Raw genomic sequence first — 23,303 nt, 5'->3', positions numbered from 1 at the left:
TCCTCAGGTCTGGAAATCCCCCGTCATCCTAGAGAGTGGCCGAGTGCCCACTCTGAACAGTCCCCTCCTGCCCTCTGTGTGTTCCCTTCCATGGGGGATTTCAGCTCTTACCCTGCATTGGCGTCCCTTCTCCTCCACTGCTGCCCCCGCTCTGGTGGTGCACTTTGGTGAAAGCACAGGTTACAGGCCGGCTGAAGATATGTGGGGGCCCCCAGCTTAGATGGAACACATTCGAGGCATCCCTGGGGTGCATACATTTCACTGGCGATAAAGTAAGGGGTGTCCAGCCAAAGGATCGAAAACAAAAGGATTGAAGGCCTTTTGTTCGACATCAAAAGGACAGGAAAAAAAGGGTTCAATGTTTTTTTATTTATATATATTTTTGTGTTTGGTATGCATAAAAAAAGTTCAAAATAAAATGGGGGGTTCGGGGGGAACCCCCCCATTAAAAGAAAATTCACCTACAACCAGATAAGGTTGATAAGACACTGATTATCACGAGGCGGCGAGCCAGTAGGGAGCTTAAACACTAAATGCCCCCCGAAGAACTTTAAACCCTTCTTTGTAATCAAATGGCCGATGTGGAGGAACCAATAAGGTGATAACACGTCTTTATATCCCATGTGAAGAGATGGCTGGAAGGATACCAGGAAACGCAGCATTTAATGCGAGTGCTGCAAAGCCGACATTTTAATCCCCAGAACGAAAATTCAGAAATGTTAATGGGTCTTGTACAACGCACTGTCACCACTGGCGTGGTCTCTTGGCGCTCTGGCAGATCAGCAATGGAAGGGGGATTGCGGGGTCTGTTAGTGGGATTGAGCGGGAGAAGAGCAGGAGAGCTTTGATGTGCTGTTGGCAGCTTCAGTTTGAAGAAACGGTTACTGAGCGTTGGTGCGTTTTCGGTGTCTGTAAAACTGCAAGACGGCCCGTGTCTGTAACACTGCAACATGGCCTATGTCTGTAACACTGCAACACGGCTCGTGTCTGTAACACTGCAACGCGGACCGTGTCTCTAACACTGCAATGTAACCCGTGCCTGTAACACTGCAACGCGGCCTGTGTCTGTAGCACTGCAACACGGCCCGTATCTGTAACACTGCAACGCGGCCCGTGTCTGTAACACTGCAACACGGCTCGTGTCTGTAACACTGCAATGTAACCCGTGTCTGTAGCACTGCAACACTGCCCGTGTCTGTAACACTGCAACACGGCTCGTGTCTGTAACACTGCAACACGGCCCGTGTCTGTAACACTGCAACTCAGCTCGTGTCTGTAACACTGCAATGTAACCCGTGTCTGTAACACTGCAACGCGGCCTGTGTCTGTAGCACTGCAACACGGCCGGTATCTGTAACACTGCAACACAGCCCGTATCTGTAACACTGCAATGTGACCCATGGCTGTAACACTGCAACACTTGTAACCAGTAGCCTGCCCCTTGCCATCAGAATGCCCTGTGCCCAGTATAGACGTGCTCCCATATCCACCAGGACTACTTGTCCCAGAGTGCACTGGGCCTTGGTACAGAAGACTACCAACAATATGTCATGCCACAAATCTCACGAAGGTTCCTTGCAAATGTTTTCATTTTGTTGTTCTGTAAATAAGTTGCTGAACTAAATAGTACTTAGAAATGCCCCTGCTTGATAGGAGCACATGGGGGATTGGAGCCTGTGACATGCAGGTCGCACATGCGCACATCTCAGCATTCAGCATTCGGCTTATTGACCTAACTCCTCAATGTTCTCTCCAAACGTAGTGGATGATTTGCCCAAATCTTGCGGACATACCTGGAAATTCTCCCCCGTGTGCAGGAATTGTACCAGGTAAGTCCTTCCAGGCTCCTTATCGTTCCTTGCTGATGTTCCTAGTGCCTGTGCACATGCGCAGTGTCTGGGGTTCATGTGCACAGATTGCAGGAGCATGATCATGGTGAGTGCGGGCACCTGGGAGATGGCTCCATGGGGGGAAATAGAGAAGAGGGCCTGATCATGGCGAGTGTGGGCACCTGTGAGATGGCTCCATGGAGGGAAATCAAGAAGAGTGCCTGATCATGGCGAGTGTGGGCACCTATGAGATGGCTCCATGGGGGGAAGTAGAGAAGAGTGCCTGATCATGGTGAGAGCGGGCACCTGTGAGATGGCTCCATGGGGGGAAATAGAGAAGAGTGCCTAATCATGGCGAGTGTGGGCACCTGGGGCATGGTTCCATGGAGGGAAATCGAGCAGAGGGCATGATCATGGCAAGTGTGGGCACCTGTGAGATGGCTCCATGGAGGGAAATCAAGAAGAGTGCCTGATCATGGCGAGTGTGGGCACCTGTGAGATGGCTCCATGGAGGGAAATCAAGAAGAGTGCCTGATCATGGCGAGTGCGGGCACCTGGGACATGGCTCCATGGAGGGAAATCAAGAACAGTGCCTGATCATGGCGAGTGTGGGCAACTGTGAGGTGGTTCCATGGGGGGAAATTGAGAAGAGGGCCTGATCATGGCGAGTGTGGGCACCTGTGAGTTGGCTCCATGGGGGGAAGTAGAGAAGAGTGCCTGATCATGGTGAGAGCGGGCACCTGGGAGATGGCTCCATGGGGGGAAATTGAGAAGAGGGCCTGATCATGGCGAGTGTGGGCACCTGGGACATGGCTCCATGGAGGGAAGTAGAGAAGAGTGCCTGATCATGGCGAGTGTGGGCAACTGTGAGATGGCTCCATGGAGGGAAATAGAGAAGAGTGCCTGATCATGGCGATTGCGGGCACCCGTGAGATGGCTCCATGGGGGGAAATTGAAAAGAGGGCCTGATCATGGCGAGTGTGGGCACCTGGGACGTGGCTCCATGGAGGGAAGTAGAGAAGAGTGCCTGATCATGGCGAGTGTGAGCAACTGTGAGATGACTCCATGGAGGGAAATAGAGAAGAGTGCCTGATCATGGCGAGAGCGGGCACCTGTGACATGGCTCCATGGGTGGAAATTGAGAAGAGGGCCTGATCATGGCGAGTGTGTGCACCTGGGACATGGCTCCATGGAGGGAAGTAGAGAAGAGTGCCTGATCATGGCGAGTGTGGGCACCTGGCACATGGCTCCATGGAGGGAAATCGAGAAGAGGGCCTGATCATGGCGAGTGTGGGCACCTGGGAGATGGCTCCATGGGGGGAAATAGAGAAGAGGGCCTGATCATGGAGAGTGTGGGCACCTGTGAGATGGCTCCATGGGGGAAAAGCGAGAAGGGGGCCTGATCATGGAGAGTGTGGGCACCTGTGAGATGGTTCCATGGGGGGAAATCGAGAAGAGTGCCTGATCATGGCGAGTGTGGGCACCTGGGACATGGCTCCATGGAGGGAAGTAGAGAAGAGTGCCTGATCATGGCGAGTGTGGGCAACTGTGAGATGGCTCCATGGGGGGAAATTGAGAAGAGGGATCCATGGAGGGAAATCGAGAAGAGGGCCTGATCATGGCTTGTGTGGGCACCTGGGACATGGCTCCATGGCGGTAAATAGAGAAGAGGGTCTGATCATGGCGAGTGTGGGCACCTGTGAGATGGCTCCATGGGGGGAAATCGAGAAGAGGGCGTGATCATGGCGAGTGTGGGCACCTGGGGCATGGTTCCATGGAGGGAAATCGAGCAGAGGGCATGATCATGGCAAGTGTGGGCACCTGGGACATGGCTCCATGGAGGGAAATCAAGAAGAGTGCCTGATCATGGCGAGTGTGGGCAACTTTGAGATGGCCCCATGGGGGAAAATTGAGAAGAGGGCCTGATCATGGCGAGTGTGGGCACCTGTGAGATGGCTCCATGGAGGGAAGTAGAGAAGAGTGCCTGATCATGGCAAGAGCGGGCACCTGTGAGATGGCTCCATGGGGGGAAATTGAGAAGAGGGTCTGATCATGGCGAGTGTGGGCACCTGGGACATGGCTCCATGGAGGGAAGTAGAGAAGAGTGCCTGATCATGGCGAGTGTGGGCAACTGTGAGATGGCTCCATGGGGGGAAATTGAGAAGAGGGCCTGATCATGGCGAGTGTGGGCACCTGGGACATGGATCCATGGAGGGAAGTAGAGAAGAGTGCCTGATCATGGCGAATGTGGGCAACTGTGAGGTGGTTCCATGGGGGGAAATTGAGAAGAGGGCCTGATCATGGCGAGTGTGGGCACCTGGGACATGGCTCCATGGAGGGAAGTAGAGAAGAGTGCCTGATCATGGCGAATGTGGGCAACTGTGAGGTGGTTCCATGGGGGGAAATTGAGAAGAGGGCCTGATCATGGCGAGTGTGGGCACCTGGGACATGGCTCCATGGAGGGAAGTAGAGAAGAGTGCCTGATCATGGCGAGAGCGGGCACCTGTGAGATGGCACCATGGGGAGAAATTGAGAAGAGGGCCTGATCATGGCGAGAGCGGGCACCTGTGAAATGGCTCCATGGGGGGAAATTGAAAAGAGGGCCTGATCATGGCAAGTGTGGGCACCTGGGACATGGCTCCATGGAGGGAAGTAGAGAAGAGTGCCTGATCATGGCGAGTGTGAGCAACTGTGAGATGATTCCATGGAGGGAAATAGAGAAGAGTGCCTGATCATGGCGAGAGCGGGCACCTGTGACATGGCTCCATGGGTGGAAATTGAGAAGAGGGCCTGATCATGGCGAGTGTGTGCACCTGGGACATGGCTCCATGGAGGGAAGTAGAGAAGAGTGCCTGATCATGGCGAGTGTGGGCACCTGGCACATGGCTCCATGGAGGGAAATCGAGAAGAGGGCCTGATCATGGCGAGTGTGGGCAACTGTGAGATGGCTCCATGGAGGGAAATAGAGAAGAGGGCCTGATCATGGCGAGAGCGGGCACCTGTGAAATGCTCCATGGGGGGAAATTGAAAAGAGGGCCTGATCATGGCGAGTGTGGGCACCTGGGACATGGCTCCATGGAGGGAAGTAGAGAAGAGTGCCTGATCATGGCGAGTGTGGGCAACTGTGAGATGGCTCCATGGAGGGAAATAGAGAAGAGTGCCTGATCATGGTGAGAGCGGGCACCTGTGAAATGGCTCCATGGGGGGAAATTGAAAAGAGGGCCTGATCATGGCGAGTGTGGGCACCTGGGACATGGCTCCATGGAGGGAAGTAGAGAAGAGTGCCTGATCATGGCGAGTGTGAGCAACTGTGAGATGATTCCATGGAGGGAAATAGAGAAGAGTGCCTGATCATGGCGAGAGCGGGCACCTGTGACATGGCTCCATGGGTGGAAATTGAGAAGAGGACCTGATCATGGCGAGTGTGTGCACCTGGGACATGGCTCCATGGAGGGAAGTAGAGAAGAGTGCCTGATCATGGCGAGTGTGGGCACCTGGCACATGGCTCCATGGAGGGAAATCGAGAAGAGGGCCTGATCATGGCGAGTGTGGGCACCGGTGAGATGGCTCCATGGGGGAAAATCGAGAAGCGGGCCTGATCATGGAGAGTGCGGGCACCTGTGAGATGGTTCCATGGGGGGAAATAGAGAAGAGGGCTCAATCATGGCGAGTGTGGGCACCTGGGAGATGGCTCCATGGGGGGAAATAGAGAAGAGGGCCTGATCATGGCGAGTGTGGGCACCTGTGAGATGGCTCCATGGATGGAAATCGAGAAGAGGGCCTGATTATGGCGAGTGTGGGCACCTGTGAGATGGCTCCATGGAGGGAAATCGAGAAGAGGTCCTGATCATGGCGAGTGTGGGCACCTGTGAGATGGCTCCATGGAGGGAAATCGAGAAGAGGGCCTGATCATGGCGAGTGCGGGCACCTGTGAGATGGCTCCATGGAGGGAGATCGAGAAGAGGGCATGATCATGGCGAGTGCGGGCGCCTGGGACATGGCTCCATGGAGGGCAGTAGAGAAGAATGCCTGATCATGGCGATTGCTGGCACCTGGGACATGGCTCCATGGAGGAAAATCGAGAAGAGGGCCTTATCATGGCGAGTGTGGGCACCTGGGACATCGCTCCATGGGGGGAAATAGAGAAGAGGGCCTATTCATGGGCAGTGTGGGCAACTGTGAGATGGCTCCATGGAGGGAAATCGAGAAGAGTGCCTGATCATGACGAGTGTGGGGACCTGGGACATGGCTCCATGGAGGGCAGTAGAGAAGAGTGCCTGATCATGGCGATTGCGGGCACCTGGGACATGGCTCCATGAAGGGAAATAGAGAAGAGTGCCTGATCATGGCGAGTGCCCGCACCTGTGAAATGGCTCCATGGAGGGAAATCGAGAAGAGGGCCTGATCATGGCGAGTGTGGGCACCTGGGACATCGCTCCATGGGGGGAAATAGAGAAGAGGGCCTGATCATGGCGAGTGTGGGCACCTGTGAGATGGCTCCATGGAGGGAAATCGAGAAGAGTGCCTGATCATGACGAATGTGGGCACCTGTGAGATGGCTCTATGGGGGGAAATAGAGAAGAGTGCCTGATCACGGCGAGTGTGGCACCTGGGACATGGCTCCATGGAGGGCAAAAGCGAAGAGTGCCTGATCATGGCGAGTGTGGGCACCTGTGAGATGGCTCCATGGGGGGAAATAGAGAAGAGGGCCTGATCATGGCGAGTGCGGGCACCTGTGAGATGGCTCCATGGAGGGAGATAGAGAAGAGGGCATGATCATGGCGAGTGCGGGCTCCTGGGACATGGCTCCATGTGGGGCAGTAGAGAAGAGTGCCTGATCATGGCAATTGCGGGCACCTGGGACATGGCTCCATGGAGGGAAATAGAGAAGAGTGCCTGATCATGGCGAGTGCCCGCACCTATGAAATGGCTCCATGGAGGGAAATCGAGAAGAGTGCCTGATCATGGCAATTGCGGGCACCTGTGAGATGGCTCCATGGAGGGAGATAGAGAAGAGGGCACGATCATGGCGAGTGCGGGCACCTGGGACATGACTCCATGGAGGGCAGTAGGGAAGAGTGCCTGATCATGGCAATTGCGGGCACCTGGGACATGGCTCCATGGAGGGAAATAGAGAAGAGTGCCTGATCATGGCGAGTGCCCGCACCTGTGAAATGGCTCCATGGAGGGAAATCGAGAAGAGGGCCTGATCATTGCGAGTGTGGGCACTTGGGACATGGCTCCATGGGCGGAAATAGAGAAGAGGGCCTGATCATGGCGAGAGTGGCACCTGGGACATGGCTCCATGGGGGGAAATAGGGAAGAGGGCCTGATCTTGGCGAGTGTGGGCACCTGTGAGATGGCTCCATGGAGGGAAATCGAGAAGAGTGCCTGATCATGGCGAGTGTGGGCACCTGTGAGATGGCTCCATGGGGGGAAATAGAGAAGAGTGCCTGATCACGGCGAGTGTGTGCACCTGGGAAATGGCTCCATGGGGGGGAAATGGAGAAGAGGGCCTATTCATGGGCAGTGTGGGCAACTGTGAGATGGCTCCATGGAGGGAAATCGAGAAGAGTGCCTGATCATGACGAGTGTGGGCACCTGGGACATGGCTCCATGGAGGGCAGTAGAGAAGAGTGCCTGATCATGGCGATTGAGGGCACCTGGAACATGGCTCCATGAAGGGAAATAGAGAAGAGTGCCTGATCATGGCGAGTGCCCGCACCTCTGAAATGGCTCCATGGAGGGGAATCGAGAAGAGGGCCTGATCATGGCGAGTGTGGGCACCTGGGACATCGCTCCATGGGGGGAAATAGAGAAGAGGGCCTGATCATGGCGAGTGTGGGCACCTGTGAGATGGCTCCATGGAGGGAAATCGAGAAGAGTGTCTGATCATGACGAGTGTGGGCACCTGTGAGATGGCTCTATGGGGGGAAATAGAGAAGAGTGCCTGATCACGGCGAGTGTGGCACCTGGGACATGGCTCCATGGAGGGCAAAAGCGAAGAGTGCCTGATCATGGCGAGTGTGGGCACCTGGGACATGGCTCCATGGACGGCAGTAGAGAAGAGTGCCTGATCATGGCGATTGCGGGCACCTGGGACATGGCTCCATGAAGGGAAATAGAGAAGAGTGCCTGATCATGGCGAGTGCCCGCACCTGTGAAATGGCTCCATGGAGGGAAATCGAGAAGAGGGCCTGATCATGGCGAGTGTGGGCACCTGGGACATCGCTCCATGGGGGGAAATAGAGAAGAGGGCCTGATCATGGCGAGTGTGGGCACCTGTGAGATGGCTCCATGGAGGGAAATCGAGAAGAGTGCCTGATCATGACGAGTGTGGGCACCTGTGAGATGGCTCTATGGGGGAAATAGAGAAGAGTGCCTGATCACGGCGAGTGTGGCACCTGGGGCATGGCTCCATGGAGGGCAAAAGCGAAGAATGCCTGATCATGGCGAGTGTGGGCACCTGTGAGATGGCTCCATGGGGGGAAATAGAGAAGAGGGCCTGATCATGGCGAGTGCGGGCACCTGTGAGATGGCTCCATGGAGGGAGATAGAGAAGAGGGCATGATCATGGCGAGTGCGGGCACCTGGGACATGGCTCCATGTGGGGCAGTAGAGAAGAGTGCCTGATCATGGCAATTGCGGGCACCTCGGACATGGCTCCATGGAGGGAAATAGAGAAGAGTGCCTGATCATGGCGAGTGCCCGCACCTATGAAATGGCTCCATGGAGGGAAATCGAGAAGAGTGCCTGATCATGGCAATTGCGGGCACCTGTGAGATGGCTCCATGGAGGGAGATAGAGAAGAGGGCACGATCATGGCGAGTGCGGGCACCTGGGACATGACTCCATGGAGGGCAGTAGGGAAGAGTGCCTGATCATGGCAATTGTGGGCACCTGGGACATGGCTCCATGGAGGGAAATAGAGAAGAGTGCCTGATCATGGCGATTGCCCGCACCTGTGAAATGGCTCCATGGAGGGAAATCGAGAAGAGGGCCTGATCATGGCGAGTGTGGGCACCTGGGACATGGCTCCATGGGGGAAAATAGAGAAGAGGGAATGATCATGGCGAGTGTGGCACCTGGGAAATGGCTCCATGGGGGGAAATAGAGAAGAGGGCCTGATCATGGCGAGTGTGGGCACCTGTGAGATGGCTCCATGGAGGGAAATCGAGAAGAGTGCCTGATCATGGCGAGTGTGGGCACCTGTGAGATGGCTCCATGGGGGGAAATAGAGAAGAGTGCCTGATCACGGCGAGTGTGGCACCTGGGACATGGCTCCATGGAGGGCAAAAGCGAAGAGTGCCTGATCATGGCGAGTGTGTGCACCTGGGAAATGGCTCCATGGGGGGGGAAATGGAGAAGAGGGCATGATCATGGCGAGTGCCCAAGGGCATGTGGACAAAGGAAAACAGGCCACCTCAAAGGAATCTGTTGCCAGGATACGCTCTGCTTAGTTCAGAACAGGGGCCTTAATAACATTTCAGGAGTCATTGATGCCAGCTCATGCCACTGACGGTGGCTACCATGGGGTTTACAGTGAGACTGACTCCGAGCTCTGGGTTCGAGGGGTTCTAGAAGACCAGGAGAGTGTGATGGAGGTAGTGCTGAAATTGCATATTCCAGTTCAAAGTGCTCCATTAGATCAGAGCAATGCATTATGGGGGAAAAGCTCTAGGTCATTGAACTAGAAAAATGAAAAATGGGTGCGGGGTGGGGGGTTAGTGATGGAAAGGACATAATAACGTTTAAAGTCTTGTAGTAGACCAGCACAGTCCATTCTGGGAGATGTTGAACATGCGCACGTTGGTGAGATTTGGGGAAATCATCAGGGTTGGAGAGAATGGAGGCTTCTGGGGGAAATTACCTTGGCTTTGCTGTCCTGACCCTCAGCTGTCATCAGAGATTCTAGCACATAGGCCTAATTATCCCAGAATTCACTCTGCCTTGCTCAGTAGGCAGATCCCTGCACAGCCACATATCTCACTATGCACTTGGCTCATTGGTGAGAATAGTGACCTCAGCAGCTCTTCTGGTCGTATCAAAAAGCCCAACCCACACTCTAAGTGGTTGAGGACTGTGCAGGCCTGAGGGGGGCTGTGAGAGCAGAAGAAAAAGCAGATTCATCAGAAAAGTCAGGGGTGTCAGCCAAGCACAGTGGGGAGACATGGCTGCTCTTCTCCTTACTATTCTTATGCTGTTAATGATTTACCCTCCACAATCCGGAAGATGCCCATGTGGCTAAACCGCACCGTTGGTACCAACCACAAAAAACAGAGATGGCCGTAGGACATGGCTAGGGGCCAGGTAGTGTTTTAAAATATACAGTGGGCACAGCCGAGAGCCGTGCTCAATGGCCAGGGCCAGAGGCACTGCCTAGTGGCCCCGAAGAAAGACATGTATAGTGGCCACAGCTGAAGGCCGTGGCTAGTGGTATAAAAATTATGGTATAACAAAACCCTTGAAATTCACTGAAAAAAACCTTGGTTAAGGTCGAGTTAAGTTGTGGAGATTTAACGAAACGAAACCATTGAAATTCAGCAGATGTTGGAAGTCATGACCAGCTTAACTCTGCGAGTTCCTGTTGCAAAGCCCGTGAGCACATACATGTTATAAGAGGAGGGATTCACAATGACAAACTGGCATTATGGGGGGCATGGCATTATGGGGGACATGACATTATGGGGACATCATCAGGAGCTCACCGAGTTAAGCTGGTCATGACTTCCCACATCTGCTGAATATCAAGGGTTTCCTTGTGTTAAATCTGGGCAATGTAACTGCACCTCAACCAAGGTATTCTCAGTGAATAGGGCGGCGATTGGCACACTGCAGTAAAGGTGTGTAGCTAGTTTCACAGGAAAGCCAAAGGTTGAATTGCTAATAACTGTTGGCTTGCATGACAGATTTGGCTAATATGCAAAAATAAATGACCCCCCCCCTCCACCCCCGAGCAAGATTTGTTAAAACATTTTAAAGTTATCATTTTTTTAAAACACTTTTCTGCCGGCTCTCTTCCATTTTCCATGTAAGGGAGGCCTGGCATCAACAGTAGGACAGACACTAGTGAGCACAGTTCAAGGGTGTTTATTGCGAGATAAACCCCCATCTAATCCTAAATCTACAGACGGGAGCACGCTACGACCATCAAATAATAATAATGCAGTCCTAGTGGTGTCTTGTCAAAATAAAAGGGCCTTTACTAATAAACCTATTGGTGTGCAGTCATAAAATTGAGAATCAAAATGTCGAAAGTCGAAAAAAATCAAAAAAAAAATGTCGAAAAAAAAAAGTCGAATGATTTCTTTTTTATTTATTTTTTTATTTATATTTATTTTTTGGCTCTCGCATGTAAAAATAAAGGTAAAAAAAAGGGGGGTTGGGGAGGAACCCCCCCATTTTGAATAAAAAACGTAATAAAAAAGAAATTCGACTTTTTTTTCTGATTTTTTTTCTCGACTTTTTGACTTTCGACTTTTTTATTTTCGATTTTATGACTATAAACCAAACCTATTGCCAATCCTTACCTCTAAATACAAACAGTGTGGTGGTAGTGTTTATGAAAAGAAAATAAGTGTTCACTAAAATGATATGTCAGGAGGCTCAGGCTGTTGGCCCCCCTTTCCCATGTTTTCAGCATGGGACAGGGGGGTTCACTCAAGCGTAGGACAACCTCTGGCTTCTTCGGCACGAGGATACAGTTCAATCACTAGCATCAGGGCCTTCTGTGCCCAAGTCTCTTTACTTATCAAAGTCTCTTGATTCAGAGGGCCTGATGTACCCAAACAAATGAAGTTATGTTCTTCTTACAAGCACTCAGTTCAGGTGATTCACTCTTCACCCCGGACCCCCCTCAGCCGGGCTTTGATCCCTTCATACAATGTCATAGAATATTCTTTCTCAGGTGACTCATGGTTCACCCAGTATCCCCTCAGCCGGGCTCAGATCCTCCTATAGAATATTCAATACTTTGGATCCCACTCTTCTGGGCTCAGAACCCCTTTTATTCAATTAGTCTCCCCCAGCTGGGCTCAGACCAATTTCCTTGAATATTAACTATCAAAGACTTTTGAATGTACACAGTATTTAGCTTGACCGGTTGCAGGACCACTTCGATTTCACAATTCTTTTTCACATCTTTCACTTGGATACCTGACAGACACCTTCGAATGAGCACCCACGTGGAGCTGGACCACCCCATTTATGGTATCTGTCTTGGCATCAAAAGTTCAGTCACTCATCTGCTGTTTATTATTCACTTCGCTCGTCACATACATTTCCCACACTGTTCTCTTTAGTTTTGTCTATACAATGTTGCTGCTTGCAACCTTGGCACTAACACAGCCCAGTCTGGTATCAGTCTCCCCAACTCAATGGTTGTACTGACTTTACTGGCGGTGCTTTGTTGTAGGAGCCAAGGACAGTACCACAACGGCAAATGCTTCATCCCGCCTTGGTTATCGATGCAGGAAAGCCCCGGGTACCTCCGACACACAATGCAGGTCCTTTCAGCTTTAATTCAAGGTCTTATGTTTCTTATTCTCGAAGGCTTGTGTGTCATAAATCACCAATGTATCAATTGAAAAGGATACGGTAACCAAAAAAGGATACAATTTGGTAGGGCTCTTCCGGATCCTTTTTCACACGACTTGATTGTAGATAAGTCAAATTAGACCTTCCAAATGATACAACTCTCTGACTGATGAAACAGGCAGAGAGATGGATCACTGGAAAGGGCGTGGGTATTAAATTGGAAGTCAGCCTAGGATAGATAAAGTATCATAAGAGACTGTCCCAAACTCAACTCACTATGATAGCACAGTATTAGCATTAAATCAAAACACTGACCTTATGGCAAAAACTGAAGTATTCAACGAAAGTCTCTTGAAGAAAACCAGGAGTTGAACCAACGACAAAGGAGGGGAAGATTAGTAAGGGAGACTTATCCCGAACGGCACGAGGCTCACGCTAGATACCGGGTTGGTGCACCACAGGATAGCGTCCAAAGTACTGTGCACAATCACCTTCCAATAGTTCATGAAATACTTCCTATCCCATGAAGAACAAAAAATAGAAGTTCACCTGTTAACTATCACAGGTGCCAAAGGTTCAATGTAGTTCAGAAAACCACGTGCAGGATTGCACGCGACAGTGTACACGCAGCCAGGACAGCCACGCTTGGAGACAGCGTTTCCACATGGAGATTTGGCACGCGAACAGGGTACACGCAGCCCAGGCCAGCCGCGCTTGAAGACAGCGTCCACGTGTGGAGATTTGGCACGCGAACAGGATACACGCAGCCCAAGACAGCCGCGCTTGAAGACAGCATCCGCCTGTGGAGATTTGGCACGTGAACAGGATACACGCAGCCCAGGACAGCCGCGCATGAAGACAGCGTCCGCATGTGGAGATTTGGCACGCGAACAGGATACACGCAGCCCAGGACAGCCGCACTTGAAGGCAGCGTCCGCGTGTGGAGATTTGGCACGCAAACAGGATACACGCAGCTCAGGACAGCCGCGCTTGGAGACAGCGTCCACGTGGAGATTTGGCACGCGAACAGGATACACGCAGCTCAGGACAGCCACGCTTGGAGACAGCGTCCGCGTGGAGATTTGGCACGCGAACAGCATACACGGCTCCAGGAATTAGCGTGTGGAGGAAAACACGCTACAAAAGGCCAAAGAAGTTGCTGAAGGGAATGCGAGGACGCAGGTCCAGAGTTCAGCTACAAAACGCCAAAAAATGAATTAATCAGAAGCAGCGATCAACGTTTCCACGCTGCTTATGTACGTACTGCCGTGACACACGTGACGGAACTAAGTCACGTGAATTTAACGACGTGAAAAATGCAGACGTCGTTTTCCTGGCAATGCATCGAACAACCTCCATTTCGAATAGAACGGTCTAGCGGTTCTATGGGCGTAACTCATTTTGTATGGAGAGGTTGTTCCCGGTCCAGAGATATGTCCAGCAGGCATGACATCGTGAAAGTAACGGTCTTTCTCTAAAAAGGTCAAGGGCACTTCCCTCCTTGCAACCCTCTCCGGTCTTGCCGTCTTTCTCCTCGTATTAAACTATAATCTTGGAACTGCTGCTTCCTCGTGTGCTTTGCCTTGCTCAGTATGTGCTTTCGTGCTCCGCCTTATATCCATGTGGGGAAGTGTGATGGAAGTCAGGTTATGTAATTATCGGTAATTGCCTCACTCTCTGACCATTGTGTTGGGACATGTCAGGTATACGGCTCAGGTGTTAGTCCGTTTTCTCTCACAGTGAGCTGTCCATGAAAAAGTTTTTGTGTCTGGAAAGGGGGTTGGAGGGGTTGAGTTCCTAAGTATCCTATCTGGTAGGATGGTGAAAAGGTGTTACAGAGAAGGGGATACCGCATCTCGCCATCCCACTTCCACTCCCCGAAGACCCCTCATCCAGGTGATCCTCCTGCACTGCTCCACCCCCAGGAACTGGATCCAAAAGTGATGGCCGTGTCCTGGCCACCTGGATGGCATATCCCAGCGGACTAGCGGGTGAGAGACACCCTCAGGTTTCTCACAGAGGGAAGAAAAAAAGTAATTTTACACCTGCAGTGATCACATCACAAAGGCAGTGGGTAACGAATCTCTGTGCCTAAGGGCATGGCTAGTGGACCCCAAGGAAAGCTTTAGTGCAACATTTACAGTGGTATATCTAGAGGGCCCCAAAAAAAACCTATTGGCTAGTAGGCCGTGTAGAAACCTATTGGTGCAACATGTACAGTGGCCACGACCGAAGGCCGTGGCATGTGGGCCCCGAAGAAATGATAGTATAACAAAACCTTTGAAGTTCAGTGAAAGAAGTTTAGTTAGGAGATAGTTAAGGTGATTGGATTTAACATGAAAAATACATAGCAACAAATTCAGTGAAAAAAACTTTGGGTAAGAGGGAGCCAAGGTGATCACATTGAACGCAACAAAACCCCTGAAGTTCAGAAATCATATTTTTGAGCAAGTCCACCTTGTTAGGGAGAATTCTCTGTTTAGGCTGAATTTCCTAACCTAGTGAGTCCCCCAGCAGCTTTGCTGGATTTCTGGAGTTTGTTTTTTTCTCCTGCCAAGAGTGAGACTCTTTTCTTCACACTCTTGGACATGATTTGAGGGGTTCCTTTGACTATTAATGTGTTTTATAGGCTATGGGGTCCTTTACTCAATAGGGTCTCATGTGTTTTTACTATGTGTGTTACACAGCACCCTCCGTGCAGTGACACAGGGGTGTCATAGTGACACCCCACCATAGACTCCATACCCTGGGACTGACTACTGTCTCCCAGGGCATGTAAAGTCAGCATTGGCTTTACTAGTCCCAAATTATGAACAGAAACCAGTACAAACCATCATATTGTGGATGTACTGGTCGGGGCAATTTGATTGCCCCGGGGTCTGTTAGTCGAGGGGGCACGTCTCCATCCCCCCTGATCGAGTTTTGGCTGGTGGCAGTGGATACTACTTTTTATATTCGACCGCAAATATATCTCTATGGGATTTTCCCATTGTTCGAGGCTACCAACTTTAATTATTTAATTCTCATAGCCTCGAACATACCGCCGGTTTATTTATTTAATATTAATTCGCCGGTTGGTATTTTTTGCCAGGACTCGATTCTAAAATGGCATTTGCGTTCTCTTCTGTGACTCCAACCCAAGTCGAGCCCTTTGTTCCACTTTTTGGTGGGCTTCTCAACAGAAGCCTCCAAAAGTGGTGCCACTCTGTCTGGGTACCACAGGGGGTGCGGAAGGGGGTTTAAGCACCCTGGACTGAGTGACCTTGGTAACTCAAGTCGCACTCTGGTGTGATTGGCCCAAGTGGTGAGCCGGCCGGCTCACCACTTAGCATGTTTGACTGACAGCTAGGCTGAGTGAATGGGGGTGTGCTGCATAAAAGCAGGGCTTTTGGGACTGGAACTTCTGAAGTCGCCACAGGACCTGAGAATCCAACGAGGGAGAAGGTGAGCCGACCTGCTACGATGACACCCCCGGTGGAGCCCTGCGGAACCGACTCACCACTTCCCGACGACAGAGAAGATCTCCCGGCTGGAGAGTCTTCTCCCCCTGACTGGTGGGCACAACCAGTTTACCTTCTTTTCCTCACATCCCAGGACGTCTTATGGTCGAATTGCCCGTGCCAAGCACCCCGGCAACCGGATAGCCACTTACCACTGGACCGCAAATAAAAGGACCGCTCCTTTTTAACTGAGAACTCTGCGGCTGGTTTCTTCCCTGTCAGTGCAATGGACTCCTGCTTTCCTCCCCGACGAGATCCTCTCTTCCTCCGGGCGAAGCACCAACTTGCAACCGCTGCCAGGAACAACTGCTCCCGCTGGAGTATTCTCACCACTTTAAGGTACCGTGTCCGCCAGGCCTCCCTTTCTAAAGATTGCTACAAAGTAATAATAATCCCTTAACCTTCTGGACTGGGCTGGCCGCCTTGACCATCTAACTGGTCCCTTTCTTTTGGTCCAACTCTTTCTGAACCTTCAAGACTTTTGTGCACTTTTCAACCGTGTGACCTTGGGCACATTTCGTTCTGATCCTCTTAAAGTGGATCCGGCTTTCTGACTCTAACTTCACGGTTTTACTTTGCCTTCCTTTCTTGTTGTGTTCTTGTGAAAGTGTTGGGATCTGTTTCAATTTATACGCTGCCTTTCTCTCCCTTTTAAACCGAATTATTAGAGTGCCATCTCCGTTAAGCGCTCACCGCTGTCTGAAAATAAGTGGGGCTTTACTTAAGACTTGTCTAATATTCTTTTAAGGGAGTGTATATCTTTTAGTGACCGTGTTTTTGAACTGCTTAATATTAGTGCCTGTGTCTTTTATTAGATGTGGTTTTAAATAAATAATTATATCTCTTATACACCAAGCTCTGGTCAGTGTTTGCTTGTCCTACTGTGTTCTTTTTGAGCTATTGTGAATACTCAGTATACTGCCTAACTCTTCTTGAGGGAAGTCTGACTGCTCAGCCACAGCTACCAAGTGAATCTGTGTGGTACAGACTGCTACCAAGTGGGTTTACTGCCAAACACCTGTAGTCCTAAATCTTTTGCAGTGGTCCCAGAGGGAACTGCACAGGTTTCTGCCTAACACACCTTAACTATGCATCCCATGTTGCACAGCATATGACCACAATGATGATATCACAGATGACATCATATATGGCATCACTGGTGACATCACTAATTACATCATGCTTAACATCACTGATGTCACTGGTTTGATCATTACATTTTGAAATATGACAACTCTGTTTTATAACATATATGTGCATCTTTCGTACTTACACAATACAATGTATTGTGCCCTTGTTTCTTTAATTGTTATGCACAGTATACAATTGTAAGTACATACAGACATTTTTACAATGAAGAATAGCATGGGAGCATTTAGGTACTTTGGTAGGCAATCTGTTATACTGGAATAAAAATGAATCATTTTTTTTCAAAAGAAATGACTACAAATATTAGTAATACCATTTCTAGGTCTATAATTAAATATTTACTTTCTAATCTTCATTTCTTTTCTATGAATGTAATTATGTAGTATTAGTACCCGGCGAGGGACAATGAGATTGTAACATGCAATCTCATTGGCCCTTGCCAGGGCGTTACCTGACAGGTAATCCCTCTCCTAACGTTCCTTTCCTTTCTGTCCCTGGCGGGAGGGGGTGGGTTGCCAGCCACTCAGCCAATGAGGAGGCTCAGAACAGGGTAATCCCTGCTCCAAGTGTAGAGAAGGAGCCAAGTACCCCCACCTCAACCACTTCGCCCATAGTGCCTATATGTTGGGAACCAGAGTGTGAGACACGTGCAGTACCAATGAAAATACTGATAGCTAGGAGAATCTGGGAAGCAAGGTTCCCATTGAGAAAACCATACCTGCATACAAGACAGTATGATGGCCATTTGAATGAAATTCCGGAAGAAACAGGACGGTTGAATGACGAAGAAGAATGGTGACATCATGCAAAGAAGAGCTGACAAACATAGAAGAGATGCAGAGACTAGAGAATGCAGATACTCTATAAGGCATCAAGAAAGTATTGAATATAAGAGACATTTTGGGAACAAGATGAAGAACCCTATGCTACAAAATGGATGAAGACATCAAGCTGTTTTACACGTGTACACATGCAAGGAAACGCAATCAAAGGAAGTATTCCTACAGGCTAGCTTTACAGTAAATAGTTTGCAGCATGTGCCAACATGTACATATATATTGGAGCCAGTAAAGAATGAATGTTTCCACTACGTACAATAGCAGAGCTGAACAAGAAAAAGAAGGCCTCTTTTCAGTAGGTCGCAGTTAGAAAACAAGTGAATTAAAAGTGAATCTCGGAAAGGCGAGGCTGGATGAGCCAAGAAGCCAAGGCCAAATCAGGCAGGAGTAAGCTGACATTGGATACAAATCGTGTGAAAGAATGAAGCTCCTATTCAGGAGGCATGGACAAAAACAAGAAGACGTCAGAGGTCTAGAAGAAAAATAGTATTTTAATACACTAGAAACTCGATTTTGTGGTCTTCAGTCACGTGGGGAGAAGAAGTTGTACGAACATGATGGTCACACCTACGCATGAGGGCAGGGCTCGCCTTCACTCCCCTGAATTCTCCAGAGCAAAGAACACTCCCAAGGACGAGTTCAAAGTATTAATTGACGTGCAGACCACTGAGGTGATGATTGATGAATATGCTAATTGGCGGGAAGCTATGGTTATGACCAGCTCACCAGCACCTGGAAGTCTAGCCTGCACGCTGCTAATGTAGGTGGGAAAGTACTGACAGAGGTTAGAAGCCAACCAATGGTAGGGGACCGCATGATTAAGGGTCCTATAGTTTGAGTAGCCAATGGAACGTTGTGTATTTAGTGACGCTCATAGTGACCTGTTTTAGGGCAGGGCTTAGTTGCCCCACCTGATGTTAAGAAAAAAATCATTTTCTTCCACTGCCTAGACAAATATGGATTGTGTACTTAGATGACCCATTTAGACCCTTTCATTTTCTTCAATACATTTTTGTAGTTTGCCATGTAGGATGATGTTAGTAATACGCAGGTTAACGTCACCTATGATGATTTATTTTTATAAAAGTTTTTTTTTTTAAATGCATTGAGAGAGAATTTACGCAGCGACATCCGTTGTCCTCCCTGTTTTAGATAATTGATATTAAAAAAGTTATCATTTTGCCAACTCCCTGAGTCGTTTCGATTATTGATGTTTGAATAATTTCTGCATCCCCATCCATCTCCAGGGTATTGCTACCTCATCTTAAAGGGCTGGAGAAACCCCAGTTCACAATTCACCACAAGGCTGGAGGCTGCCATCTTCCCCACCAGGGATCGAGGGAAGTGATGTTCCCTCCCCGCGCATTTACCCTAATTCAAAGAATTCCCTCCCCACCCTCCCAACCCCACTTACCTTCTTTTTTGCCCTTTTCGGGAGAGGACGCGCTGAGGACACTTCTGTCCCTAGCACGTCCACTCCTGATCATTGACAGGCCATCGTGGAAAGGAAGAAGGGACTACATGTAGTCCCTTGACTCCTTTCCATGGTGTCCGTGTTCTTTGTTTACATTTTTCCCTATTTTTATAATTGCCACCATGGAAAGGAATTTGTAGTCCCTTCTCCCTTTCCATGGTGGCCATTTTGTTTGTGTACCGTTTTATATTAATTTTCAATGGCTGCCATGGAAAGGGAAAACTGACTTTGATTGCCGGAGCGTTTTGGAAGAGAAAAAAATTGCTCTTAGTACCTCAGTCTTACGGACCGGGGTACTAATAGCAAGAGGCCCCTCGCATGGGGAGTATTACCACTTCAGGTAATGTCCCAGGGCCTTGGTTATGCCCTCCCCCCCCGCTTGGGGCCTATTGCTTAATAAGTAACTGATTTTTTTTGCATATTAACCAAACTTCACATTCTTAGATTATATATTATCACAATGACCACGGGCACGTGCTTTCTTCTGTATCTGGCTATTTTTTAGAAAACTTGTTATTCAGAAAAGAATGTGTTCATGAATGTCATTACAGTGAGGAGAATTGCAAATTTAAATGTGAACATTGACTATTTTCATATCACTTATTTTTTTTAAACATTTTTTTACTTATGTTTGAAATACCTGAAACGGATTTACCAGAATCAGGTACTTTCCCTGAAATGAAGAATTGTAAGTGTTACTAATGCATGAAAATGAAACCATATATATATAACATTACATATTTATATTTTAAGTTTATACGCTGATAAGCACTACAAATGAATGCTACACATGTGCATATCATACTTCTGTATCCGTGTATTGCTCCATGTCATGTCGTTATTATTGTTAAGTGTAATAAAAATGAAATATGTTTCGAAAGAGGTCCACAAAAATATTCGAACTTATTTAATCAGTAATGTCACATTTGATGCAATTATTGATTTCATTGGTAATGTCACGTATGATATAAATAGTGACACTAATTATATATCACTGGTGACATCACTGATGTCATGAATGATGTAATTAGTAGGGGTAAGTATTCGGCCAATTCCAGCTGAAAATGAGATCTTCAGCTTTGGCCAAATACTTAATTAATTTTCACCCGAAGCTGAATAGTTTCCCCTACAAAATACACAAAGTCCTGCTTTAACTGTGCCTGGAAAGATGCAGGCATGTCATGTTTATCCTTTAAAGGGATCATTAAAAAATGCTGCTGTCACCTTTGTGATTGGCTGCAGAGAGAGCAGGGATGTGAAAGTGCACACAAAGTCTCAGCCCTTGATGTGCTGCACAGACAGACTTTAATCTGGTCGTCTGAGGGGAGGGGTGGGCTGAAGCAAAACTTTTAATATTTTAATTGTGCAATGAGATGTCTCTGGTCTCCCTGTATTTTGCAGTTGAAAACCATTGAGCAGGAACAATAGTTCACAAAGTCGCTATTGGAAAACGGTATGTTCTTTAGGGGCTTATTGATTTGCTGAAGACCTGTTTGATTAATCTGAAGGTTACAGGTTCCAATCCAACCCATTCCCATCCAAGTAATATAATTAAGTGGATTAAGTTAAGTGCTGCCGATATACTGGAAAGCTCTAATGCCTCAGTAACATAACTCAGGAGGTACAGTCCCTGCAGCAAAGAGCTGTATTCAGCCTGCAGGCTAAGGTTATGAAGCAAGTAAAATGGCTCAGTGGGAAGGGTGCCTGCGGCAGAGATGTGCTTGCAGTATCAAAACATAGGTTACAATTCCTGCCCTCCAAATGTCTAATGTTGCCAAAATGAGTGCCTTTAAATTTGGTAAAAGTGGCAGATGTTACTGAAGAATGTGGCTTTCTAAAGGATCGAGAGTTTTACAAAGAAATTTGTTAACCAACATGACCCAGTCTGTGGCAGCAGAAATACTCCTACCAACATTAGAGAGTTAAAAAAGAGGGATATTTGTAATAATGGTGAGGAAATAAAAGTTTAGAATTTAGAAACATTGCGCCAAATGGATATACAAGTTAAACAGATAAGTAAAAAAAACATGCACACGCCAATTAAAAATCTAAAAATCAGCACTGTCCCTTCCCAGTAGGGTCAGCCGAGAACCATGGAGGACTCTGCATTCCCTGTATGTTTTTGTCTTTCATCTTTTAACATGCCCCAATTCACCACACACATCCCCCACCCAAAAAACAAAGAAAAATACTATCTATAAATCAAAATACATTTTTCAAATGCCTCCACCCCACTCAGTGCCACAGGTAGAAAGCATGGCTTTAGCACCCCACAGGTGTGTGTATTCAGTAGCACTTCAGTAGTCCGCAGGGCGCTAATTGATGTAATCACTCCTTTTGTGTTTCAGTGCCTTAATGGAGCCAGAAGGATGGGCATGCCCGAAAGGATCATTTAAAAGTACAAGTCGACGCACTGCCCTCTCCCCTCCCAGTGATTGCATACATGCATTCTATACTTTGGGCTGGTCTTAGGTACTTTGGTCCTGCCCAACAAAAGACGCCCATGAATGCACAAAAATACAACTGTGCTGTTTTTAACAGTTTATTTTCTGATAATGTATTCCTTTCATGGTTCACACAAACATCTTCTGTAGACAACAAAGAAGAGAAATGCAATACAAAAAAAATGCATTCTATATTTAAAAGTGTGTTTTTAATTTATAATGTGTTTTTCTTGTCTACATAACTTTATTTATTAAAAAGGCAACTATTCGACTCCATACTCGGCTCCGGCCGAATGCTTAAATCTACTATTCAGTACACCCCTAGTAATCAGTGATGTCATCAGTGATGTTTTAAAGGATGGCAGCAGTGATGCCATCTCTCATGACATTGCTGTGGTCATACGCTGCACAGCAGGGGGCACATAGTTACTGTGGACTTGCTCGAAATGCGATTGCTGAAGTTCAGGGTGTTTGTTGTATTAAATTTGATCAGTTTAAATCTCTGTTAACCAAGGCATTTTTCACTGAATTTCAAAGGATTTGTAAATCTGTTTCTTTTTCACGCTAAATGTGATCACCTTAACTCTCCTCGGTACATGTTGCACCAGTAGGTTTCTTTGGGGCCCACTAGCCATGGCCTTCAGCTGTGGTCACAGTACATTTTGCACCAGTAGGTTTCTTTGGAGTCCAGTAGCCATGGCCTTCGACTATGGTCACTTTACATGTTGCACCAGTAGGTTTCTTTGGGGCCCACTAGCCATGGCCTTCGGCTGTGGTCACTGTACATTTTGCAACAGTAGGTTTCTTTGGGGCCCACTAGACATGGCCTTCGGCTGTGGTCACTGTACATGTTGCACCAGTAGGTTTCTTTGGGGCCCACTAGCCATGGCCTTCGGTTGTGGTCACTGTACATGTTGCACCAGTAGGCTTCTTTGGACCCCACCAGCCATGGCCTTCGGCTGTGGTCACTGTACATGTTGCACCAGTAGGCTTCTTTGGGGCCCACCAGCCATAGCCTTCGGCTGTGGTCACTGTACATGTTGCACCAGTAGGTTTCTTTGGAGCCCAGTAGCCATGGCCTTCGGCTGTGGTCACTATACATGTTGCACCAGTAGGTTTCTTTGGAGCCCAGTAGCCATGGCTTTCGGCTGTGGTCACTGTACATGTTGCACCAGTAGGTTTCTTTGGGGCCCACTAGCCATGGCCTTCGGCTGTGGTCACTGTACATGTTGCACCAGTAGGTTTCTTTGGGGCCCACCAGCCATGGCCTTCATCCGTGGTCACTGTACATGTTGCACCAGTAGGTTTCTTTGGGGCCCACTAGCCATGGCCTTCATCCGTGGTCACTGTACATGTTGCGCCAGTAGGATTTCTTTGAGGCCCACTAGCCATGGCCTTCATTCGTGGTCACTGTACATGTTGCACCAGTAGGTTTCTTTGGGGCCCACTAGCCATGGCCTTTGGCCGCGGCCTCTGTACATGTTGCACCAATAGGTTTCTTTGGGGCCCAATAGCCATGCCCTTGTTCACTG

The 23,303-nt window shown here is 48.8% G+C and overlaps 1 protein-coding gene across 4 annotated transcripts in view; it reads right to left on the bottom strand.

Moving 5' to 3' along the window:
* LOC138487603 (uncharacterized) overlaps positions 1-23,303 on the bottom strand; it is a 277,207-nt gene that overhangs the window by 110,172 nt on the left and 143,732 nt on the right. The gene's annotated exons all lie outside the window — the stretch shown is intronic.

The sequence above is a fragment of the Ambystoma mexicanum genome, chromosome 9, assembly GCF_040938575.1.
Source record: "Ambystoma mexicanum isolate Mex_15411 chromosome 9, UKY_AmexF1_1, whole genome shotgun sequence".
NCBI lineage: Eukaryota > Metazoa > Chordata > Amphibia > Caudata > Ambystomatidae > Ambystoma > Ambystoma mexicanum.
This window is presented reverse-complemented; position numbering and strand designations above follow the sequence as displayed.